The sequence below is a fragment of the Panthera uncia genome, chromosome F1 (assembly GCF_023721935.1).
Source record: "Panthera uncia isolate 11264 chromosome F1, Puncia_PCG_1.0, whole genome shotgun sequence".
Taxonomy (NCBI): Eukaryota; Metazoa; Chordata; class Mammalia; order Carnivora; family Felidae; genus Panthera; species Panthera uncia.
Genome location: NC_064813.1, coordinates 24,108,948 through 24,136,416, shown reverse-complemented (window position 1 = coordinate 24,136,416; position 27,469 = coordinate 24,108,948).

Genomic DNA, 27,469 nt, shown 5'->3' with positions numbered 1-27,469 from the left:
GATCAAGGCAGCATTTTGCAGGAGCTAAAATAGTAACCAGAATCACAGCATCTGGGTCTACATTTCTGCCCTCTACACATTTGCTGTGTGACTTGACATAAGTTACCTAACACAAGTTAGCTAGATCACTAGCTAAATGGGAATACTAATAGGATTGTTGTAAGGACTAAATGAAGTAAGACCAGAAGAGCATGAAAACAGTTCCTGGGGCATGGGGAGCCTGGGTGGGCCAGTCGGTTAAACGTCCAACTTGGGCTCAGATCATGATCTCACAGTTAGTGGGTTCGAGCCCCACGTGGGGCTTTTCACTGACAGTGAAGGACCTGCCTCAGATTGTCTCCCTCTCTCTCTGTCCCTCCTCTGCTTGCATTCTCTCTCTCAAAAATAAACATTAAAAAAAGAGGAAGAAGAAACATTCACAAACCTTTAAAAAAAAAAGTGCTTGGCACAAAGTAAGTACTCGATAAACATTAGCTTATGTTCATTTATGGTGATTATTTATTGGAGAGTGTTAGGATGTCCTTGGAACCACAGTACAGGGGACGGCCATCTTGCCAGCGCAACCCAACGAAAAGCCCCTAGTAGCTGCCAGAACGAATTGGAGGTCAACCAATCACCAAGTGACAGCACCACCTGACAAGAAAAAGGCCCACCCGGACCTAAACCCGGAACCACTGCAGCTTAAAAACCCCACCCCACCACACCTGGGCGAGATTTCCCTGACTCCTCTCTCTCTCTCTCTCCCTGAGTCACGGAACCTCGCCCAAGACCTTGGCTCCCAAATAAAGCCTTTGACTGCTAAAATTTTTTAGCCTCTGACTCCTGTCTTTACCCTGTCTTACGCCTGACCCTAACAGAGAGGATGAGCAGGGTTGGTCACAACATAGGCCAGAAAAATTCCATGGTATTAAGGAGGTCAGGCTATAGTCGTTCCCTGCTTCCTCGGGGCTGGAAGAATATCTGTGGTTCCATTTCCCACAAAGGCCTTTGGGCATGAACCCTCTGGGTAGGTTTCAAGCCTAAGAAGGAAGGGGAAAGGAGGCTGAGATCACCTAATTGACAAGTTGGGTTTTCTTTCCTCTTCTTCATCCTTTTAATTTCCAAAGCTCGGACTTTACCCCAAAGCCATTGTCAGATGATAAAACAATTTCTCCTAAGCCATTCATTTCTTCCTCCTTTTCACCTTCCCAGCTTTTTCAAACACAAAGTGTTTCTACAGTTCTTTAAACAAACAAACCAAAAAATTTTTTTGGTCACAATAGACTGAAATAAACCAATTTGCATCTAAAAGAAATGCAAGTGTGTAAATGGCTGTGGGTTGCTTGCAGTGGGGGATGGGAGCACATGCAGGCAGGCAAAGCAAGAAAAACATCGTTAAAGTACCCAACTGGCCACGGTGATGACAGCCCCCACTCCGGAAAACGTCGTTACCAGCTTCCCTGTCCGTGGCCAGAGCTCCAAGGCCACGCATGAAACCATGAAGAACCAATCTTAACAAAACCAGAGCAGCCCGCAATGGAGAAGTCTTTCAAACCTCTTTTATGAATATTCACAGCTGCTAGGTTTACCGGGCAAACTGGGATGTAGGGCTACAACATTCCCCAAAGGATTCTGCAGGGAGTTCTTTATTCACTACATTTAAATGCAAATAGTGACAAAACTGCATGACAATACACTTTGAAAAGTTGATTTAAAACAGCACAAGGGAAGGATTAAGGCACCAATGAGAAGGATTTTATTTTAATTTCCTACAAGGGGTAAAAGTTAGGCCAAACGGAAGCTCAGAATTCAAATGTTATCCCAGGAGCAAAACTGTCACCAAACAGAATTTACTTTATTGTTTTCCTCCTCCTGTGAAGAAATGGAAGAAAAAAATTCCCACTTTTTTTTGGTTGTTGTTCACCAATGACATCTATAACCACTAAGCAGGACTCCTGATCAGCATGAGCTTACCTCACCAAACTGATAACAATACAAGTAAAAGCCCAGAAACTTGATGCTTAGCCTGTGCCATATATATATATATATATATATATATATATATTTATATATTTATATATGCACATACATGTATATATAAAATATATATATATTAGAGTGATAAAGAGAGAGTGCAAGCCAGGGAGAAGGGCAGAGGGAGAGAGAGAGAGAGAGAGAGAGAGAGAGAGAGAGAGAGAATAATAAGCAGGCTCCAAGCTCAGTGCAGAATGTGACACAGGGATCAATCCCGTGATCCTGGGATCAAGAACTGAGCCAAAATCAAGAGTCAGGCGCTCAACTGACTGAGCCCTCCAGATGCCCCTACCCTGTGCCATATGGAGGGTGAATGTATACATTTTCTGGAAACAGTTCCTAGACCCCTCTTCTGATTTATGAGAAGCTCTGGTTTTCAGAGCACCAGTTTGGGGCTCGCTGATGTAGAACATCTTCTAACACAGACATTCATGGCTTTGAATGACAAGGGATAAGGAGCTGAATGTTGTAGGTCAAGGAAGAATGGCCCATTGTGTCCGGTGGGAGTTCAACTCTGGAGGGGAGCCTTCCAGGCCCCACATGAGAAAGATTGCTGTGAAGGCAATTCCAATGATAAAGTGCCACTTTGGGGTGAAGGCATTGGGGTGAAGGCATTATTATGTCTGCTCAAAGATGGAAATTAAACATTGTACCCCCACTTTCCCAACTGCAACTCGAGCTGTCAAGCAAACAAACATGAAGCAAGGAGGAGAAAGATCCAGTCTGTTAACGGAGGTCTCACATAGACAGAGAAGCAATTATGTACTAGGTGAAAGGCTCTCACCTTGAAACAATAGGATGTCCGGGATTTACTTCAAAAAATATAGGGCAAATGTGGGGAATTGTGTCTGAGTATCAATGACTCAAGATGGGCAAAGAATTGATCATTATTGAAGTTGGGTGACAGGTACTTTGGGGTTCCGCGTATCGTTGCTTCATTGTTGACTTTTGCATGTTTGGAAATTTCCATAAGAAAAATGACTTTTTTTTGTTATTTGTTTTTAAATTCCATCTGCCCAATTTATTTAAAAAAAATTTTTTTTTAACGTTTATTTATTTTTGAGACAGAGAGAGACAGAGCATGAACAGGCGAGGGTCAGAGAGAGGGAGACACAGAATCTGAAACAGGCTCCAGGCTCTGAGCTGTCAGCACAGAGCCTGACGCGGGGCTCAAACTCAAGGAACGCGAGATCATGACCTGAGCCGAAGTCAGCCGCTTAACCGACTGGGCTACCCAGGCGCCCCACCACCTGCCCAATTTAAATGTGATACTGCCCACCTCTATTGGGACAGTCACCATTGCTGGGAACAAGAGCATTTCTGCCACTCTTATGGGAACCTTGGGAATAGGGTAGTGCCAATAGCATAACCATGACAGGAAGAGTTAGACAAGATAGGAAGAAAGTTCCGAGTTCAGTCCCCAAAGCAAGACTTAAACATGGATGAGAGCTTATTTGGAGCTCTCAACAGAACCCATTAAAAAAATAACATACCCTGCAATGAAATAGCAAGAGACTTGATAATTCAAGAATTCAGAGACTTCTAGTCTCATCCCTGTCTGGAAACCTGAAAAGTTTCTTTTTTTTTTTTAAACAATTATTTATTTATTTTGAGAGAGAGACAGAGAGCTTGAGCGGAGGAGGGACAGAGAGAGAGAGAGAGAGATGCAGAATCCAAAGTAGGCTCCAGGCTCTGAGCTCCCAGTACAGAGCCCGCTTCAGGGTTTGAACCCACCAACTGTGAGATCCTGACCTGAGCTGAAGTCGTATGCTTAACCGACTGAGCCACCCAGGCACCCCTAAAGTTTCTTATTCTAAAGGCAGCATGTCATTCCCAGTGTATGGCTGACATCTCACATAGCTAGGCATGTGTGCAGACCTGCAAGGTTCCAGAGGATACCACATCTTGACAATATACCAGTCAGGTTTTTTGTTGTTTTAACCAGCTAGATCTTTAAATAAATTGGACTAGTTCAACAGCTTAGTCCACCAAATTGATTGATCACTCAGACTATCAGGACATTATAGCATGCGGGTAGCAATAGCTTGTCTTACCTGATTTAATTAGAAAGAGATCCACAGAACCCCATAAATAAAGGGAACATCCAGTAAGTTAAGTCCAATAATAGATAAGACATCACACACACACCAGGCCACATTAGAATGCAGCATCATGAGGGGTGCCTGGGTGGCTCGGTCGGTTAAGCGTCCGACTTCAGCTCAGGTCATGTTCTCACAGTCCGTGAGTTCGAGCCCCGCGTTGGGCTCTGTGCTGACAGCTCAGAGCCTGGAGCCTGCTTCAGATTCTGTGTCTCCCCCCTCTCTGCCCCTCCCCTGCTCATGCTCTGTCTCTCTCTATCTCAAAAATAAATAAAAACATCAAAAAAAAAAAAAAAAAAGAATGCAGCATCATGAACGGGACATAACATTTAACGAGGAATATAGACAACGAAGATATGTTCAAAGAAGATGAGCCAGAGTGTTATAAAGACTAGAAACAGTAATGGATGCCTTGCTGAAAGAACCTGAGTTTTTTTTAGGCCTAAAGAGAGGCCTGGGGAGGAGAGTAGCTGTCTTCAGCCATTCCAATGTCTCACAAGTAGAAGAAGACAGATTAAACCTCTTCTGTGGATCTCAAGAGGAAAAAACGAGGAAAAGAACTTCCAACACAGGAAAGTCTCAGGAAGGCCAATGTCAGCCTAATAGAAGGAGCAATCTTGAAAGAAAGTAAAACCGTGCCAAGTGCCGTTTGACTGCTTTGGACAACACTGCCTTCTCTGGCCAGGAAGATCTGACACGGAGTTTGGACAGACATTGGCAGAAATGTTTTAAAGGGGATTTCAGTACAGAATATCTTGCATGATTTTGAAATCTCCTTCAAATGGGGATTCTGCAATTTCCGAAGATGGAGACTTGCAATCAACAAACCAGGTTTTCTGTTCCTTTTGCCTATTGGAAGTAAACAATGTACAGAGTTTCCTTTGCCAGGTGACTTGTGCATAAAACCTTTTTCAAACTGTCAATAAACAAAAATAAAACAACTCCTCAGCCATCCTCCAACCTACTCCACCTCCCTGAGAAGCCACCCCTAGATGTACCAGGCATCTAACTGAAGCAATCCAGGGGACAGTGGTAGGATTCACCTTCATCCTTGACCCCACGTTTTCACTCCTGCTAAGTTATTTACTTAATAGCTCCCCAAAATGACTTGTAGGTTCCCTCTGTGGATATCTGGAAAGGCTATACTCTGGGATAGGATTCCACTCTGGGACACATGAGACTTCTCATCTTGGGACAGCAGTCATCTCAATTTTGAAGTCTCTGAAGAGTGTTCTGTGATTTGTCCTATTGCCTGACTCTGTCATACTTGATTTCTGTTTTCCTGTATTTGCCGATTCCCCAATTCTTGTCTGATTTCTAATCACCTAGTTTACCTTTGAGAATTCTAAATACCCCGGTCTCAGCCCAGAATGCCATCCTACATTCTGTCCGCTGGGCAGCTCCTACTTTCAAGTTCACTCTCACTAATACCTGCTCTGATGGCCTTCACACCATGTCTTCTCCCTCTATGTTCCCACTCTACCTCTTTTATGGCACTTATGACTTGAAGTGCTATGTTTAGCTTGTCTCCTCCCAGGGGCATGGGGAAGAGTGCCTTTAACTGTCACGTCCTTGAGGCCTAGCATGGTGCCTGAGGCACCTTCATAACTCAATAAACCTTTGTTGAATCAACCGCCACTGACTCCTCTCAAGGCTCTTTGCCCTTCCTGCCACAAAAAGAATACAGGCTTGAGGTGAGGGTGGTAGGTAATTATAACACTTCATTCATTCACTCCTTTGACAGACTTTTATTGAGCATCTACAATGTGTCAGGGACTCTTCTAGGAGCCTGAGACACATTAGTAAGCAGAGTAAACAAAGATCCCTGCCCACGAAAAGCTCACATTCTAGCTGGGGACATTAAATAATAAATGTGACAAGAAAGGAAATAACATGATTTGTTAAATGGTGATAAGAGGTAAGGGAAAAAGAGAGAATAAGGGGGACTGGGAGGGTGTGAGCTGCAATTATTTTAAATTATAATTTAACTTTTTATAATTTAAATGTAAATATTATTAAATTTATAATTTAAATTTTTATAATTTATACTTTTTATAATTTAAAATATAATTTTAAATTATATGATCAGAGGAATAGGATCTGCCAAGCAGACAATGAGAAAGTTACATTTGGGCAAAAACTTTGAGGGGCACCTGGGTGGCTCAGTTGGTTGAGTGCCTGACTTCAGCTCAGGTCATGATCTCGCAGCTCTGTGGGTTCGAGCCCCACATGGGGCTCTGTGCTGATGGCTCAGAGCCTGGAGCCTGCTTCGGATTCTGTCTCCCTCTCTCTCTGCCCCTAACCGACTTGCATTCTGTCTCTATCTCTCTCAAAAATAAATAAACATTAAAAAAATTTAAAAAAAAACTTTGAGAAGGAGAGTGAATTAGACATAGGGATATGTGGGGGAAGCATATTACAGGCAGGGAATACATTCAGTACAAAGACTATAAGGTCGAAGCAAGGAGGTCATTATGGTTGGATAAGAACTAGGTGGAAAGAGCTGTGTTATGGCAGAGGGGGGGCAGTGAGGAGGAAAGGTGGCAAATTATGGAGACCTTGTAGATCATTTTAATGACATTGACCTTGAATGAGAAAGAGAGCCATGGGAGAATTTTGAGCAAAGGAGCAACATGATCTGACTTAGATCTGGTTTACATTTTGAAAGGATTGCTTTGGCTATTTTTGTTGAGGATTGAGTATTGGGGCCAAGGGTGAAAGCAGGGAGATCAGTTAAAAAGCTATTGAAATAATGCAGGTGAAGGAGACCAGTGGCTTATACCAGGGTTGTGGATGTGGAAAAGTGGTTGGCCCTACTTGTATTTTGAAGACAGAGAGATCCAAAATCATTTGTAGACATGGATGTGGTGTGCAGAGAGATAGATCAAGAAAGTCCAAGGTTTTTGACCTAAGCAACTGGAACAAGAGCAAAACCATATGCATTTAGTCTTATCTGGGGGTTATGCTTCGCTCACCCTCTTACTGTTTGGTAAATATGAAATGAGGTCAACATGTAGCAGCATGGCTACCGCTGTGGAGGTAACCTAATGCAGAAGAAAGTAGAAAAAAAGAGTGCTATTTAAGCTGCCACCACTTCCATGGGTTAGCCTCTTTGTCTTGCTCTTTTCTACTTCTTCCTCTTACCCCTTTATCTCCAGAATTACAAGAATGTTCATGAATGTCTCATTTGTTCTGAACTAAAGAGAACTGTGCGATAACTTTAATGGAAAACAGTTTAATGGTAGTAGAATTTATTTATTTATTTTTTAAATGTTTATTTGTTTTTGAGACAGAGAGAGAGCATGAATGGGGGAGGATCAGAGAGAGGGAGACACAGAATCTGAAACAGGCTCCAGGCTCTGAACTGTCAGCACAGAGCCCGACGTGGGGCTCGAACTCACAGACCGCGAGATCATGACCTGAGCCGAAGTCGGCTGCTCAACCAACAGAGTCACCCAGGTGCCCCTAATGGTAGTAGAATTTAAAGAAGCTCAAAGAAGGTAGCTCCATTATTAAAATGATAATGTGGAAGATGATGATGCTAGTAGTGGTTAAAACACTTGACTTTGTTGCAAAGTTCATAATCATATATTGTACAGTACAAGAGATGGAGAGAGGATGCCAATGTTAGGAGGATGGCCTTGGTCATACCATATAACATCTTTTTGGGCTAAGATAATTCTGAGGCTATCTGCCAAACTGTATCCAAAAACAGTAAATTTGTTTCATGCAATTGAATGCTTATGATTTGAAAACCTCTGGCAATGGAAAACTTTCTTCCTTGTAAACTAATGCTGCGTTTATATGGAACATATTCATAAATAAAGTTATATAATTCTCTATAAAATAAATTCCTATATCCCAATTCTTAGGCTATTATATCAAGTTGTTAGGATTATTTTAAATGCCTTGCTTAACCAAAATTTTGTGAGTTGAATATTGTTTTAAAAAGGTGGTGTTGAAAAATTATTTAATGTATTCCTTTGGGTCCTTAGGATCTTTTTTTTTTTTAATGTTTATTTATTTTTGAGAGAGAGACAGAGACAGAGTATGAGCTGGGGAGGGGCAGAGAGAGAGAGGGAGACACAAAATCTGAAGCAGGCTCTAGGCTCCGAGCTATCAGCAACACGGGGCTCAAACTTAAGAACTGTGAGATAATGACCTGAGCTAAAGTGAGCCACCCAGGCACCCCCTCCTTAGGATCTTTTTGAGCAATTCAAGATGATTTGAAAACTTGTAGAAAATGAACAAGAACTCTACCAGAAAGTGTATATTTTATAGTATCATTAAATATTGATTAAACAATCACTGTATTCAGAACACTGTATCTGTGGCTGAAAGGACAATGATATTATAAAATTTGCACTTGAATATTTTTTAAAGAAACTCTTTTTAAAAAGTTTTTTTTTTAATTTTTAATGTTTATTTATTCTTGAGAGATAGAGACAGAGCACAAGCAGGGGAGGGGCAGAGAGAGAGGAAGACACAGAATCTGAAGCAGGCTCTAGGCTCTGAGCTGTCAGCACAGAACCCTATGCGGGGCTCAAACCCACAGACTGCAAGATCATGACCTGAGTTAAGTCGGACGCTTAACAGACTGATTTTATTTTTGAGTAATCTCTACACCCAATGTGGAGCTCAAATTTACAACCCTGAGATCAAGATCTACATGCTCCACTGATTGAGTCAGCCAGGTACTCCTTAAGGAAACACTTTTAAAACTGGGTTTTCATTCTCTTTCCCAGTCATCCATATACTACTCTCACAACTATTGCCTATCAGTAGAAAAATAACAGAAATGCAGATAACCCATCTAGTTTTGCATTTTCCTCTCATGTCTGAAGATATCTCTGAAATAGAGGAGTCCAAACTTGAAGCTTAGCAGGTATGTTTCTTAGTTTGCCTCCACATTTCTAGGTTGTTCATTTGGCTTGGTCTAACATTAGAAATGTGTATAGAAATGTTTCTCTTGACATTCGTAACATTTTAAAGGATGTTCGTATCAAGTAATAATTCGTACTTTTTCCTAAAAGGCATAGAACCTCCATTTCTCATAGTTCTAAGCATATCTTAGAATAAAAGGCTTAGACATATAGAATAAAACTAAGTAAAACAAAAAGGGAAGAAAAGCTGAAAATGAATATTACTTCATTTCAAAATTGTTAGAACATCAACCATCTTGGTTTTATCTTATTCCTTGGTTTGGGGTGAATTCTAGATGGGATATTTGCCTTTCATAGTTAGCTTGTGTCCACATGAGGCTCAGTTAATGAATTCAGCTGGATAAAGTAAATCAAACCACCTCTTCTTGTGAACAAAAATGTCTAAATTTTCTTTTTCAGTCCTTATTCTCATGTCATGAACAGACACAGCTCCTGCCAGTGAAACAACCATGATTGATCCATGAGTTTCCATTGTGGACTTTTATCTCATCAATGAGTTAGAATGCCCAAATCTACTTGAATATACTATCACAGCCTTCATCACAGTGGTGGGCAAGTTCTAGAATGGTCTTTTGAACTGCATCGACTATTCCCAATTTTACAACCTCAAAATTAAAAAAGAATCAACTTTAGGACCTTGATTTTCTCCAATTTCATACTTTTAAAAAAGTCAACACACCCTTTTTTATCTTTTTATTTCCATAATGTTAACGAATTTCAATATCTTTCTCACATGAGGAACTTTGAATAACCCAACTAGAACCCACTGGGAGCTTTTATTTGAAGATTCAGATGTCCCAGCTAAAAGACATTTTGAATTTCAGTATTTCCTTCTTTTGCATCAGTGCTGGATTAGAATGCACATTTCCAAAATTTTAGAGTCAGTATGAATCTTCGCTTTCCCCATAAACCCTAAATGAACTCCTCTTCCAGTGTTCTTTATTCATGTACTTTGGACAGAAACCTGAGAGTTACCCTGGTCTACTTTGCCACCACCACCCATCAAGTCACCAAATAAGTATCCCTTTTAGCCATCAAATGTTTTCAAATACACTTACTTTCCATCCCAGGTACCACTAACCAGAGTGAAGTGACCATCTCTTACTTGAACTCTGTATTGTTGAAATAGGTGCCTAGCTGGTCACTACATTTCCATTCTTACCCTTACACTAATCTATTCAAAATTTAATTCAATCATAACCTCAAAGATACAATTATGACATTCCTTTACTTTAAAAACCATGTGATATTCTTTCATTCCCTGGGATAAAATCGTAATTCCTTAACATGACTTAATAAGCTTTCATAATCAATTAGACTTCCATCTGTCTTTCCAGTATTACCTCTTACTCCCCTTCTCCTTGAGCCATCCTAAACTTTCCTTTGTTCTAATACGTCATGGCTTTCTGTCTTACCACCCCAGCCTTTGTGCATGGTTGATTCCTCTATCTGAACAAGATTTTATACACTCATTTATTTTGTATTTACTCAACAACTATGATGGAGCAAAGACTTGCTATTTGTAACTCTTATTAATTATACTATTATGGAGAGCCTACTCCATGCTAGGCACAAGGAAATCAATCCATAATGAAACTGCATGGTTTGTGTTCTAATATTGCTTAAGGTCTCGCATGGAAAATAGTCATTAAACATAATGAGATGGGAGTTATGTCATGGAAAGTATAAAGTGATGTGGGATCAAACGTCAGGGTAACCATACTTAATTTAGAAGCCAGTGGAGGTTCCCTGAGGAGGTACCACTGAAGGTAAAATCTGAAGAATAAGTAGGTGTTAGTTGTGGTAACAGGAGAGTGGGGAGGAAGGAGGAGGTAAGAGAGTGGTGGAAAAAATGTTCCAGTGATAGAGTTACATGGAAAATACAGGGTACTAAGAAAAGAAATAGCCTTTCCTTGTTATACTATAAGATATTGGGAACAGATATCTTTGTTGAATATATTCTGTTGGCTGCCTGTACTACCAAGGAAAATATTCACAAAGTTCCCATAACCCTTTGTTAATAACTAAATTTAGGTGACTTTCTTTTCATAGGTGCTGTTGCAACTAAAGGAATAAAGAGGCATCTTGAACGAGAGAGAGAATCTAGATATCAGAAAACTAGTTTTATCTTGACTTTTGCTTATAACCTCGACCAAATGACTTACACCTGTACCTCTGCTTTTTCATTTGTAAAAGGGAGATGATAATATTATCCAGTTTAACTTGCAGAGTAGAATCAAATAAGATAATGGTGCCAAAAGTAAAAAGCACCACTTTGTGCTTAATGGTCTTTTTTTTATAGCCATTTTGAGCATATTAAACAGTTTCTTGATTTCTGACAGTTATCTATATCAGTAGCAACGCAAATTCATTTTTCTTATGATTTCTAGTTATAGCAATAGGGGCTGCTTTTCCAATTCTACAATAATTAAAAAGCCCTCTTCACTACCCTTGAAAAGGAACAGAATTGGATCATGTTTCTTTTCAAAAGACCCACTGTTCAAAGTAAAAATATTTTGAAGTAGAAAAACTGGAAAATCTAGTTATTTTTCAATCATCAAAAACCAGAATTCACTTCTGCTCTAATTGTTTCAATTCCTTTATTTTTTATGGCAAAACTTTTCTGATCAGTCCTTTCTTATTTTTCTATTTAAACTTATTATCTGATTTCCCAGGCATGAATATATTGACAAACACAGCAATATAAATGCAAAGAAATTATACTGAAATATAATCACTACATAATTAATAATTAAGATCTTAGGTGTTTTTTTAAAAAAAAACACCTTCTAGGGGTTCCACGTTGAGTGTCTGACTTGATTTCAGCTCAGGTCATGATCTCATGCTTTGTGAGATCAAGCCCCACATTAGGCTCTGCACTGAGAGCATGGAGCCTGCTTGGGATTCTCTCTCTCCCCCTCTGTTTCTCTGTCCCTCCCCTGTTTGAGCTCCCTCTCTCTCAAAATAAATAAATCAACATTAAAAAAAAAAAAAGTTAAGAGGCACCTGGGTGGCTCAGTCGGTTAAGCATCTGACTATTGATTTTTGGCTCAGGTCATGATCTCATGATTCCTGAGTTCAAACCACACATCAGGCTCTGTGCTTGACAGCATGGATCCTAATTGGGATTCTCTCTCTCCCTCTCTCTCTCGGCCATTCCCCATCTCATGCTCTCTCTCTCTCTCTCAAAATAAATAAATAAACATTTTTTAAAAGTTAAAAAACACAAAAAAACCTTTCAGTGTCATGTTAGTTTCTTACATAATAAGGCAGACTCATGAAGTAAAACATTGTTAGTTTATGAATTGATTTTTCCAAAAATTTACTTATCCCTGGAAACATTTTACTTACAATTAAGTATATAGGTGTCAACTATTTCTATCACAAATATTAAATTTTTCTCTATGTTTCTGTAGCCACAATTAGGAATACAACTTCCCATTCATCAAAATAAAAGGAAAAGCTCATTCTAAAATATTTTACAAATATTGAGAACTGTAAAAGTACTACTTTACAGAAATTAAGAGTGAGCTTTCAGTTCTGAACATCACATCTCTTTTTGTTTATAATCTTTCTCTTTTTTCTTTGGTAAACAATTAGATTTCAAAACATGGGAGCTCTAATAAAGATGTCTAATTTTAAAGTCCTGTTCAAATCTTAAAAAAAAAAAATTCTATTACAGATTTCAGACACCTTAAAGAAAGTTTGACAATTTTATTGCATTAATTATTTCTGTAATGTGTGGAGAAGATTTTAAAAGCTATTTGAAAGGAGAAAATAGTTCATGGATAACTGGTTTCTTTAGAGATGGTGGGAAGCTCTCAAAATGCATATTTAGGAATCTCATTTAGTTGATGTCCAATTTAATTCTAATCTCTGTTAGTATATGTTTGAAGGAAATAGACTTAATGGAATTATGCAGTCAGATCAGTGAGCACTTGTTCCTGCATTTGGTACAGTGCAAAGGTCTCTGCAAGAGGAATTAAGAATGTGGGGTTCAAGTCTCAACTCTGCCACCCGCTCTCCCTATCACTTAAGCCAGTTAAGAAAGTCACTTCCCCTCTGAACATCAGTTTCTTATTCATAAAATGGAGATCAGGATGCCTTTCTGGTAACTTTGTTATTAGGAATAAGTGATATCACATATATACAGAAAGAAATCACAAAATTTTTCATGAGCTCAAAGATTCCCATGAGAGAGTCCACAAAGAATAGTTTAATATGTATTTTGTGTTCTTGTTCTTGTTTCCTTTCATATGTATATGTGCTAAATCCTCCATTAGGTTATAAGCTCCTTATAGCCACAGTGAGCATACCATATCCTCTTTCCATGTTGCTCTTCAGATTATGCATAACTAATGGACACTCATAAGGCTTTGTTGACAGATATTCTCTCTCTTATCCCTCAGTTCCAATATCAAGCAAATAGTTACCCCTGTCAGAAAGTCTCCTTTCACCTATTCTATGTCTAAACCTCTTTGCTGTAATCCATGCCTATTTCCACATATTCTATCCTCTAAACTCATGGAGAATTGGCAGGTCAGCATGGACTTAACAAAAGCCTTTATCACTGTTACCAAACTCTTTTCAGCTGCAAGACGGAATACTAGGTTCTCAAGTTAAATCTGCCCATCCTACAACCCAAAACAAGTGGAATTAACTACTTTAACCCCAGGAAAAAAGGCAGAGTACTGGCTGGCTCACTAAAGTTTTCTAGAGCCAAGGAATTCTAGAGGAAAGCACAACCAAACCCGCCTTGGCAACAGAGAGGAACAAAGTACAGTGGCATAAAATGGCTAGAGGAAATATGGACAGAGAAGAAAGGCAGGACAGGGATAAAAGCACCAGCGAAACTACAGTGTTCCCAGGGCACCGGTATTCCCTTAGAAGAATGAGGAGATGCTCTGGTCTATTCTGATGCTTAAACAAAAGTCTTTACTTAACAAGTAAGTTAGCATTAGCTCCTAATAAAACACTTTTAAAAGCTGAAGGGATGGTGAGGAAGGGATGGCTATCTCCCAGTCTCCCTCCTTGGATCCCATCAATGTGCATACCTGGTCTCCCCTCAGCTCATAGTCTTTCTATATTCTTTTCATGAGGTTTTAAATAATTGGGCCCAGTTCAACGCACCTTTTAGGTTTAAGAGCAGAGTATTTTTAATCAAAGCCACCTCGCCCATTCTTTACCAATATGATGTGACTTTCATTAAACAGCCCGACGAGGGCTCGCGCAATCATCCGACTCGCGTAAACACGTGTGCCCGAAGCCAGCTCCCGCTCGCCCTGCGCTTCAGCACTGCCGCCTCTGGATAGCGCCTTGCTGGCAGGCTGGCTCGGGCCTCCCCCCCACGTCTCTCATCCATCTCCAGCCCACTCTCTCTCCTCTTCTCGTTTACTTCAGTGCCAGAGAAAAAGCACCTCCAACTTCTAACCTCTACTCTATGCCTGCTTTTAAAGTGACCTCCGCGTCCCTCCCTCAGGGTCTAAATGCGCACGCCCCCGCGCCGTTGGGTCCTACCGGAGCAGCAGCGAAGCCGCGTCCACCAGTAGCCCGAGATCTCCAACAGGCACTGACCACATTTCCCTTGCCCCTGCTGAATCCCAAAGCAGCAGCCAGGAGCCCCTGCTCGCTCCCTTTCTCTCCACGCCCCAAAACCTCCAAGAAACAAACGCGCAACGATGCGCGCTCCCCCCGCCCCAACTCGCGCGCGCACACACACTCACACTCATACACACACTCGCACGCCGCAAGCCTTCCGGGTGCCATCGCCGCCCTGGGCAGAGCCTCAGCCAACTTGGGCCCGGATCCATCAACACCCGCTGCCTCGAAAAGGGCTGCCCGCAGCGGCCGCCCCGCCCCCTCCCCTTCCTAGGCAGTGGGTCCCGGCAGCCAAGCCCTGGCTGGCGAGCCCCCACCCCTTTCACTCAGCCATCCACCTCGCGCGGGCAATATACGGTCCACAACCCTCAAACATTCGCCCCTGGGCCGCCCTGAACCATTAGCCAAACCCTAAATTAATCTCCCTGAAGCCCCAGCCCTGCTAATGGTGTGTTGTGTGTCAGTGTGTTTGTGTCTCCAAGGCATGTACATCATTTAACTCCTGCGAGCTTTCCATCCATCCTAAACAAACAGCACGTTATCTCCAACCCCCTCCTTCCTTCTCCGCGTCCCAATCTCTGCCCCCACCCCGATCCTCACCCGCCAAGTGACCAAACTACCACACCACCGCACCCCAGTTCTGGAACCTCGATCTCCCACCGGGTCTAAACCCAGTCACCTCGGGCCCCTCCCCTCCCCCACCCCTTTGGCCCCCAGCGTGCCGGGTCTGGCCCGAGCAAGTGACGCCTGGGAAGCGCAGTCTACGTCCCTTCCCAGGAGCCCGAAATAGAGGGGCTGACCTCCCACCAGAGGAATCAGCCGGCGCATCCCGCCGAGGGGCACACGCCTTACTGTTGGGTCGCCCTGGAAAATACAGGTGCCGGGGAAGGAGAGAGGCGGAAGCAGCCTCCGGGGGTGGGCGGGAGGACTCACCGAACATCTGAATGTGCCCTTTGGTGATGGGATTGAAGCTGCCGCAGGCAAGCAAGATAACGTGGGTCTTGGTGGTCTCCGTCATCTTGCGGGTGGGTCCCTCGCGCTGGTCCAGGGGTCGCCTCTTTTTTTGTGTCTCGATATGTCTGCAGAGGGAGAAAGGAAGGCGAGGCTCCGGCGGTGGATGCTGTGGACTCCAAGGAGCCGCTCCAGACGCAAACCGCGTCACTCCCCGCCTCCCCTTAACGCTTGCAGCTCCGGCCAGATCCGTAGCTGCTTTTGTATTGCTCTGCTCCGTCCTTCTCTTTTCTTTTTGTGTTGTCCTTTTCCAGGTCTCTGGTCCTGGTCTCCCGCCCCTCCCTTTCCTCGCCCCCACCCACCTCCCTCCATCAAGCTCTTCCCTAGTGTTTCTGCAGGTAAGACGTGGTACCCACGCCCAGAACCATGAATACTCACAGCATGGTGAGTATTCTTTCTCTTACCTCCTTCCGACTTTTCCTCCCACACGCTAACATTTTTTTCTGTCCACATCTACTTTCTCTAACATTTCCAACTCCAAAAGTGTTTGATCTTAAGAATTGGGGATTTTTTTTCTTCCTCAAATTTTTAAGTGAGAAATGACAATTGTTCATGTCAGGAATACTGATTTCTGTCTTTCTTTTTCCCCTTATCTGATGATTTTGAAGTGTTGAACTCAATCTGAAATCCTGAATCCTTCCCCTAGAATGATGGACTTTTTTTGGGGGGGGGGGTGTTGAAGCAATGCTGAAAACATGGATGGGGCAGAGTGACTAAAGTTGTATTAGAAAACTACTGTGATCTTACATAAGTCACCAAAGTTGAGACAAAGATTTACCCAACCAACAAGTGTTTCTTGAGTGCTCACTATGTTTGGGGCGCTGTAGCCCTACTGGAGGGAGATAGACAACACACAGAAGAGGAAAAATTTTTTTTCATGTTTATTTGTTTTTGAGAGAGAGACAGCATGAGTGGGGGAGGGGCAGAGAGAGAGAGAGAGAGAGAGAGAGAGAGAGGGAATCTGAAACAGGCTCCAGGTTCTGAGCTGTCAGCACAGAGCCTGACACAGGGCTCGAACTCTGAACAACAACATCATGACCTGAACCGAAGTCATGTGCTTAACTGCCTGAGCCACCCAGGCACCCCAGGAGGAAAATATTAAATGCCAATTGTGCAATGCACAATAAGTGAATGCCATTCACTCTGACAAAACAAAGGGTGAATGGAAGAGTGGGGACCACTTCAAATCCAGGAGTCAGGAAAGGCCTCCCTGGGCAGGTGAAATTTAAACTGCAGCCTAAAGGACAAGTACCTGTTAGTACATATATTTTGGGACAAAGAAAGGTCTTTTTGTGCTCATAGATGTGAAAGAAGGCCAGTGTGACTAGAGTTCATGAATAAGGGGAAAATGCTAGGAGACAAGATTGGACTGTTGATCAGGACAGAATCGAATGGGACTTCGGGGCTAGGATAGGGTTGGGATGCTTTTCTAAGTGGAATAACTTAGGAATGAGAAAAGGAAACCACTGAAACTTTAAGCAGAGGAGTGATGAGTAATTTACATTTTTATACAATCACTCTGGCTGGCAGTTGAAAAGTAGGATGGCAAGGCCAGCATTTAGGAAATTCTGCTGGTGGCCTTGGCTAAGTAGAGTTGTCCTTGGACTAGGATTTATAAAGGTGAAGTTGGTGAGAAGCAGATGGTCTCACAACAACAAGTTTTGTTGATAGTTTATGGTCCTTGCATATGGATTGGATGTGTGGGATGAGGAAAAGAGAAATCTAAGAAAATGTCTAGAAGTTTGGGGTAAGCAAAGGAGTGGGCTGAGACTGAGAAAGTGGGGAAAGAAACTTTGGGGGATAACTAAGTGTTCCATTGTGATACAATAGATAGACCTAATAATTCTTATTTTTTAATGGCCTTTTAAAAAGTTGAGGTATAATTGACATACTACATTGTATTAATTTTAGGTGTCCATAATAATTCTGAATTTAGAGTTCCACAAGTACAAATATTTACCTTTCCTAGGCTTCTAGATTTCTTGAATAAATTGCTACCCTATATTACTGGTTGATCGTTGTTTCTTATCCAAGATCACATAAATATTTGTGCAGTAAATATTTGCTAAATTATGCTGAATTGCAGATCAACCCTAATGTGCACAAAATTTCTAGTTCAGATACAAAAGTCCTACAAGTTGATGTACATTTATAATGGGGTTAGTATCTTTCCTGGCATGGGATGCAGATTAGTGGAGTAGAAAGAACAAGAGATATTGAAGGGAAGCTGACTTGGGTATGAAACTCTGACACTAGCTGGGCAATTAGCATAATTATAGTTAAGCTATAAATATTTATGGAGTGTCTGCCCTGTGCCAGGCACTTGTTTTAGGGACTGTGAACAAAACAAAGTCCCTACTTTAATAGAGCTCACATTCTAGAGGGGAAAACACACCATAAAAAAAAAAATGAATAAATATAATGGCAATAGATACAATGAAGAATAAAGCAGGGTAAGAAGAAAAGGAAAGGAAAATCCTCCTTTCTATGAGGTGGTCAGGGATGGCATCTCTGTTAAGATGGTATTTGAGCAGGGATGTGAAGCAAGTGAAGGAATATGTCATTTGGGGAAGAATATACCCGGCAGAATAGCAAATACAAAGACCCTGAAGGAGCAGGAATGGTTGGGATTGTTCAGCAAGCATGCCTGTATTGCTTAAGAAAAGAAAGAAAGTGAAAAGTGGTAGGAGACAGATCAGAAAAATAGAACAGACATATAGATAGGGCCTCATAGCTATGGTTAGGGCTTTGATTTTTTCAGAGATAGGAAGTCACTGGAGGGTTTTGAGTGGGGAAGTGACATGAGCTAACTTACACTGGAAAAGTATCAGCTTGGCAGGAGATACAAATTCTGGAGTCATTGGTATAGCTTAATATTTAAAACCATAGGATTAAATGAGGTCATCTAGGGAGTAACAGATATCTAAATGAGAAAGGAGTCCATCAGCTTCAGCCCTGGGGCACACCAAATTAATAGTAGCTAATATCCCTTGAGTATCACTAAGAAGCCCAGGCACCATAAGCTGGTTGCAGATGTTAATTCATTTGACACTCAAAGTAACTCTGATTGTGAGTTCATATAAGTCTAATAAGTTCATGTAATTTACCCCATTTTAAAGATGAGCATAAGGGAGAACAGAGAAATGAAACAACTCTTCCAAGTTCAGACAACGAGTATGTATGCAGCCAGATTCCAACTCTAGTAGTTTTTGATTGAAGGCCCTGCTCTTGATCCAATGCTACTATCTCATCGTGTTTCACTGCTACCCTATACTAACCACATTCCTAAAAATGAGAATAACGATACCAAGCCACCGAGATTTGAGGATTCCTGGTAATGGATGTAGACTATGTAGCATATAGTAGATGATCAGTAAGTGATACCTATTTAATAAATGAGAGAGTGGGACTTCTTAGCAGAGATTTGAAGAACAGATTGAGAAGTGCTCTACCACGTCTTTAGGTTTTCCCTTCTTTATCCAGGAGAAAAGAAAAAGTAGACAACAAAATTCTGTGTTAGCCTGCTGGAATGACTAGACACTCAATGCTACAAGTTGATTTTATTAATTTTATTTTTTTTAATTTCATGCTTTTTTTTTTAAGTTCATTTATTTATTTTTGGAAGAGAGAGAGAGCATGAGCAGGGGAGGGGCACAGAGAGAGGGAGAGAGAATCCCAGGCAGGCTCTGCAGTGTCAGCATGGAGCCCAATGTGGGCCTTGAACTCATGAACTGTAAGATCATAACCTGAACCCAAACCAAGAGTCAGATGCTTAATCAACCGAGCCACCCAGGTGCCCCTACAGTTTAATTTTAGTAAAAAGAAAGAAAACATATCCAACTCAGAATCTCCACACATAATAGTGGTCAGTAAATATTTACTGATGAATTAAGATAAAAAAATCTTTTCACCAGCCCAGTGCCCGGAGAGTAACAATGAAACAGGAGTGTGTCAATACAATGCAATAAATGTTTTCAATTTTGTAGGTTATGTCTTAAGTAATAGTTTAAATGCTATCGATTAGATTAATTGGTTATGATTTTTTTTTTAACATTTATTATTGAGAGAGAGAGACACAGAGCATGAGCAGGGGAGGGGTACAGAGAGGGGGAGACACTGAATCTGAAGTAGGCTCCAGGCTCTGAGCTGTCAGCACAGAGCCTGATGCTAGGCTTAAATTCACAAACTGCAAGATCATGACCTGAGCTGAAGTTGGTCGCTTAACTAACTGAGCCACCCAGGTGCCCCTAATTGGTTGTGATTCTAATTGTCTCTTGTCATTTTCCTTATGCTTATATCTAACTTCTGCATCCCCAAAGAAGGCTCTGGAATTGGAATACAAAAACATGGGTAGGGGTACCTAGGTGGCTCCATCAGTACAGCATGAGACCCTTGATCTCAGGGTAGTGAGTTCGAGCCCCAGGTTGGGCATGGAGTCTACTTAAAAATAAATAAATAAGTAAAAATTTAAAAATAAAAAATAAATTAAAACATGCAGAGCAAATCCTGGTTCTGCCATTTGTTAATTGTTTGGCTTTGGGCGAGTCATTTATTGCTGACTTTATTTTGTCAACTGGAAATACTATAAAACATGCCATGTGTACTTTACAGGGGTGCAATATGGATCAAATAACACCATGTGTGACTTACTGACTTTTTAAAAAGCATACTGTCATCTTTAGGTCATACTCTATAGTTGTTCCATACAAAATACCTATCGTTTTTCAGTGTTTAGTTGTTTCTATGGATGGCTTTGTCAAGGAGGTTTCTGAAAGTACTGATCACAGAGGGTAATAGCTTTGGAAATGTGCCAATAGTGTATATATTAACCAATAAAAACAAATCGCCAGAAACATACTAACAATGAATTTATTTTCAGGGAAGATTCCAAGGCTGGTTTATAAGATATAGAAATGGGAATGTCAACTCTTGCATAATACATGTACCTTAATATATATAGTGATCTATTCTCAGGAGTGCCTATTTTAACTTAGGTAATATAATTTGGTCCAATATTTCAACTTTCCAACAGCTGGGTAATTGTTTTAGGCTGAAAAGGAACCAGAGTCACTCTCCTACAACCTAAATCTTGCAATCTGCTCTAGCCAGTTCAGTTTCCAAATAGGTCAAGATAGACATTCCAATCCAGAACTCTCCTTGCTGAAAATATCTGTTCTGATGGGTAGGCATAAGTGTGTATTGGGTCTGATTTGAAATGTACACATGTAAAGTTTAGCAAAGTGGGTACGCATGCTCCCTTCTCTCCCTATTCACCTAGTCCAGACTAATCATCCGTTTACATCACATTCCATGTTTATGAATGGTTCCAAGGTAGTATTAGGGGTCATCCTTTATAGGAAGAGCAAAAAGGCACACACATAGATGTGACTTCTGCTTTTTTTTTTTAAGTTTTTAATTTATTATTTATTTTTGAGAAAGAGAGAGTGTGAGCAAGGGAAGGTCAGGGAGAGAGGGAGAATCCCAAGCAGGCTCCGTGCTGCCAGCATAAAGCCCGACATGGGGCTTGAACCCATGAAACTGTGAGATCATGACCTGAGCCAAAATCAAGAGTCAGACGCTCAACCTACTGAGCCACCCAGGCACTCCTAGATGTGAATTCTTTAGTTCTTGACATAAAGTCAGAGAGTGAATATCTTATATTTTCCCTGTAAAAGTATTGTTCTGAGAGAACCATGACTCTTTGGGATGCTCTACATTCCTCTGCGTTTGTATAATTCTCTCTCCTTTGTTTTCTCCACTTTTCTTCAAGATAAATGTCTTCAGGGATACAGCTAAAATGGCTGTCATTACCCTCCCCATCTTCTCCACAAGCATTTTTACATCTGTGAGGTGAAAAATGCCCCTAGATCAAAATTCTCCTTCCTCTAGCTCTAAATCCCCAAAACCTCACTCAGACTTATAATTTCTCTAATCATTCAAATCATATTTCACAAATGAAAAATGTTTCCAAAATTAAAAAAAAAAATTTTAACGTTTATTCATTTTTGAGAGAGAGACAGAGACAGAGTGCAAACAGGGGAGGGGCAGAGAGAGGAGACACAGAATCTGAAGCAGGTTCCAGGCTCCAAGCTGTCAGTACAGAGCCTGATGTGGGGCTCGAACTCACGGAGCGTGAGATCAGAGCCGAAGTCAGATGCTTAACCTACTGAGCCACCCAGGTGCCCCAAATTTTCCCAAATTTAAAGTCTGGTTGTCAATTACAAACATGGCCATTCTGCTGGTGCCACAGGCAAAAGGGAAAAAGTACACAGGTTTTTATAACCAATAAGCATTGTATACCATTAAAGATAAATTTCCTCAGCTAGCTCAGATATTTGCTAATTTATTCACCATGGCTTCTTTCAGATGGCGGGGAGAGGAGAGTATAAATCACTATTTTCATCCTGAGACTGAGGATCTCACAACTTTTAAAGTTTTCCCAAGAGCAGAAGTGGGAGATAGAAAAAATCAGTTGTAGCAGACTTAGAAGTATAATTACAAAGTCTAGTATTCCCTGAAATGACATCTGAGAATACCTCTGCCTCTCCTTTATGCCGCCCAAATGGAAAACATTTGGCTCAAGGGAGTGCTAAATAAAAGATAGGCAACTTAAACTACAAAATATGCTTTCCCATGATGTCACTACCTCAAAATTTGGTTAAGTCAAATCTAACCTAGAATTTCAATCCCATGATCCCCCAAACCTATGAGATCTAGAAAACAACAGTGGCACAGCTGAGCTATTCTCACAACTTGCCAGCACTAATTAAACTGATTTCAGAAGAATAGAGACATAAGAAAAATTTGTACCACTTGGACCTGTTAGTTTGAATCTTCACCACCTGTATTCCTTTTGTTGGTGAGGTTGAGGAGGCTCAAGGTTGGTCTGGTACATTTTTAGATTTTATAAATTGCTTGCTTTTCTCAGGACTATTTCAGAAATCCATAACAAAAACCCTATTTAAACTAGCTTAAGACAAAGAGATTTTATTGATCTATGTGAGTAGGAAATTACTTTACAGTTGTTTATGAGATGGTCAGCCAAGTAGGGTATTAGAGGAGACACAGGGTGGCTTAGTCTGTTGAGCATCCGACTTTGACTCAGGTCATGATCTTGTGGTCTGCAAGTTCGAGCCCTGCATCAGGCTCTGTGCTGACAGGTCAGAGCCTGGAGCCTGCTTCAGATTATGTGTCTCCCTCTCTCTCTGCCCCTTTCCCTGCTTGCACTCTGTCTCTGTCTCTCTCTCAAAAATAAACAAATGTTAAAAAAAAAGTGTTAATAAATAAATGAGAGGAGACACAGGAGAGGCCCAGGAAAACAAAGTTTAATATTCTCACAGGTTCTAGAGACAAGAGACAGAGACTTGTCATGCAAGGGCCACAGGGAAAAACACCAGGATAGTCAGGAGGTGGAAGAGAGGAATGAGGTGAAAGCTTAGGCCATGGACATTTACTTCCATAGAAAAGGCAAAGCAGAGCAGAGTAAGCAGTTCAGGATAGGCTAATTTGAATAATTTGGGAGGGCTTTGGGCTGCAAGGGTGGTACCTAGTTGCCTGGTGCCTGGCCCTAGGATGATAAAGACAGAGAATCTTGCCTCCTGGAGTTCATGAGCCAGGTAGAGAAGGTCTGGTTCTGGAGTAGTTTGCATATCAAAGTTTGCAAAGTAGTTTGCATATACTCTTTGTTGGGCCCTTTCCTATCTCTAAGAATTGACTACCTCCGGGACAGACAGTCTCTCCCCAGAAAGAGAAGAGTTGTTGTTGTTTTTGTTGTTGTTTAAAGATACCAAAACATCACAATATATCATAGATATAACAAAAACCTAAAGGGTAGATCTAGCTTTAGGCAAAGCTGTATTCAGTAGTTCAAATAATATCATCAAGACCCCATTTCTGTCTCTTACCATCTCTCAATCTACTTTCTTTTGTGATTGCTTTATTTTCAGATGGGCGCTCTCCCCATCAAAGCAAGGTAGCTGCTGGCAGCCTCAAATTACATTGTGGTTTTTTTTAAGTTTATTTAATTATGTTTAGAGAGACAGAGACAGACTGAGTGAGGGGTAGAGAGTGCGGGAGAGAGAGAATTTGTGGGGCTCAAACTCACGAAACTGTGAGATCATGACCTGAGCCCAAACCAAGAGTTGGACATTTAACCAATTGAGCCACCCAGGCACCCCATCAAGACATTGTCTTACAGATCATAATCACCTTGAAAGAGGGCACATCCTTCCCAGGAATGCCAGTAAACTCTTAAGGAAGACTCTCATTATCCTGCATTCGTCTTGTGCCCATCCCTGATCAATTACTGTGATTAAAAAGAGAAGTATTCTAATTGGCCAAACGTGGGTCATTTACCCATACTGGGCTTGGAAAGGGAAGGAAAACAGGAAGGAGGCCAACTCTATCCACACTACTTGGCTGGGCAGGATTGTTATAGAGCACAGTAGACAAACTTGGCAAAATTATGCCCCCAACATTGCTATAAGAAGAAAATATATATTATAGATATCAAGTTCAACAATCTGATTGAAGCCAGGAACGTCTTGTTAATATTTAGAACTCCAATTTCTTGTAGGGGGTAGGCTGATATTTTTTTATTCCTATTCTGAGTTACATGTTTTTAAGAAATAGACTGGCCCAAATAAATCCCAACAGGTGATGGTAATGCCTGCAACTACACGATCTGTGCACTTTTGCTTTCCCTCTTTCCACAGGCTCTCTTTTAGGTCATCACAGTGTTGTGTACTCCATAAAGTGTAAAGTCACTCCTTTGAGCAGATTATCATCAGATGGAAGGAGGCATCCATGCCCAAAGCCCTGTATGTACACTCCTGAACTTTTTGGCCCTAGAAAGTCAGAAATGACATTTCTCAGGCTCCTTTGCAACTAGATTTCTGGATACTAATTAAATCTACCAGGGCAATGCCCTTGTCTGAGGTTTGGAAGGCAGAAGTGAGGCTAAGGCCATCTTGCTACTGCTCTTGCTGCTAAGCAACATTGTTGACATCCGAAGCTGGAACCCGTATTCCAGTAGTCCCCAGATCTTAGTCACTGAAATCGTGGGCGTGGAGAGGTGGTTTGGCAGCTGACCTCTGGACTACAGCTGTTGTGATGTGCCCTTACAATCTAGACCCCAGTGGGGGCCCCTAACTTCCTTTTGTTTAGCTCTTCCAGTGAATTTCATAAGCCCTTAATTCCTTGTTTTTAATCCCTTTCTGCTTAAAATACCTACAATTGTTTCTGTTTCCTGAGTTGAAATCTGACACACCCCCTTAAATGCTGTATCTAGCTGTACCCTCTTTTTGTGCGGGCAAGAGAAAATTATATGTAAATGAAGTTATTTGGGAAATGTAAATACGCAATGAAAAAGAAACTGATTGACAGGAGTTAGAATAATGGGTGAAAGAATTATAGGTTTTGTGCATGCGTGTTTCATGAGCAGGGGAAGGGAGAATGTGGGAAGGATGCATCAAGCAGAATGATGAGTAATGACTGGGAAAAGAGAAAGATGCACAGGGGACCCCAGGGTTCTACAAGGGAATGGGCACAGTTGTGATTAATACATTTTTTATTATTAAGAACTTGACCCAAAAATTACTTACATGTGTGGAACCATTTAGCGTACACACATGTTATTCTATTGGATCCTGGAATGATTCTGTGAGCTAAGCATTTGCAGGCCCTTTTCTGAATTTTTCATATGAGGAAAGAAAACAAGGTTCAGGAAGTTTAAGTGCCTTCCTCAAGGTCGTAACCAGTAAGTGTCCAGATCAGAACCTCCAGGCTGCTGGCTACAGAAATTAGTTTAGCTTAAGAATGAGGGAGATTTGGGGCACCTGGGTGGCTCAGTCGGTTAAACATCTGATTTGGGCTCAGGTCATGATCTCATGGTTTATGGGTTTAAGCCCTGTGTCAGGCTCTATGCAAACAACACAGAGCCTGCTTGGAATTCTCTTGCTCTCTCTCTCTCTCTTTCTCTCTCTCTCTGCCCCTCCCCAACTCACTCACACACTCTCTCTCTCTCAAAATAAATAAATAAACTTAGGGGGCACCTGGTGGCTCAGTCAGTTGGGTGTCTGACTTCGGCTCAGGTCATGACCTCACAGTCTGAGAGTTTGAGCCCCGCATCGAGCTCCATGCTGACAGCTCAGAGCCTGGAGTCTGCTCCCTCTCCCTCTACCCCTCCCCCACTCACACTCTGTCTCTCTCCCTCTCAAAAATAAATAAACATTAAAAAAATTGTTTTAATTAAAAAAACTTTAAAAAAAGAATGAGGGGGATTTGAGGATTTCAGGCCATCGAGGAGAATAGACACGCTATTTTTAAATCTGAACACAAAGGCTATAGAGCCTGGTCATAAAAATTCTTGCCTTTCTCGAGATTAGAGGGTGCCTCTTTCTTCTTTCTCAGCCAGTCTTCTGAGCGGTGGAGTGTGTGCAGCCTGGCAGTGGGACTGAGGAGCAGAGTGGATTCAGTCTCTATACTGGGTAAATCTGGCATTCTGTGGATAGTCTTGGCTTGATGCTCCCATATTGTAGTAAAGTTATTCTTGCATTTAAAAGCCTGGCTGAGTTGTTATGACTCATCATGGAAAAAGGCACTGGGGTGAAGTGAGAGACTAAGTTTTGGTTCTAAAGGTAACATTTAAGACAGAACACCCTTTGAGTGCTCCTGTCGTGACTTATGGTGACTGGGACACAGAGGGCCCCTGACGTTTGTGTCCACCTCTGCTGTAACACTTACTATCACATGGGTCAATCCTACTTTAAGGTGCAGATAAGCAAGGGGTCTTGCTTGGGAGATAGAGAGAGCTATCTCCACCGGGGCAGTGTGATTCTCAAATAGCTGTTCAGAAATGGCAGGAGAGAGGGAAGGATGAATAAGCTGTCATCCAGAGGAACCAAAATGAGCTGGCTCCGTGATTTTTCTTCTGCCTGGAGGACACTTTATTATCTGGTGAAAGGAAGATAGTTCTCTGTCCCTGGGATGACTAGCACCTGATAAACATGGATGTGTCTGGCCCTGACTTTGGAATTGTGGGGAAGAGGAAACACTGTCTTAGGGGGACTATAGAGCTTCCCCCACTTTGGCCAGGTCTAGTGGCATTTGCCCTAGACTAGCCCCTGTCTCAGTAAATGCAAGCAATAGTCTCTTTAGGGTTAGCAGGGCCTCCAGCTGCCCTGGGAAAAGAGAAAATGAAAGGAAGGGAGGATCTCACCTCACTTGCAATTGTCTGTCAGAGAGGAGGATCTAAAGGGGACTCAAAGGGGGTACCTAGGTGGCTCAGTCTGTCAAGCATCTGACTCTTGATCTCAGCCCAGGTCATGATCTCACTGTTCGTGGGATGGAGCCCTATGTCGGGCTTTGGTCTGATAGTGCAGAGCCTGCTTGGGATTCTCTCCCTCTCTCTCTGCCCCTCTTCCTCCTCCATGCAGTCTTTCTCTTTCTCAAAAATAAATATACATTGAAAAATAAAGGGGACTCAGGGAAGGAGAGGAGAGTATGGGAAGTGAGAGCTACTCTACACCGATATGTGTGTGTGGAAATTTCTTAAATTTCAGTAGATGCACTCTAGAGAGAAAAGCACAGAGGACACTATAGAACATTGCAAGTCTGGGGACACCTGGGTGGCTCAGTCGGTTGGACGACCGACTTTGGCTCAGGTCATGATCTCACAGTCTGTGAGTTCAAGCCCCACATCGAGATCTTGCTGACAGCTCAGAGCCTGGAGCCAGCTTCAGATTCTGTGTCTCCCTCTCTTTCTGCCCCTCCCCCACTCTGTCTCTCTCTCTCAAAAATAAAAAC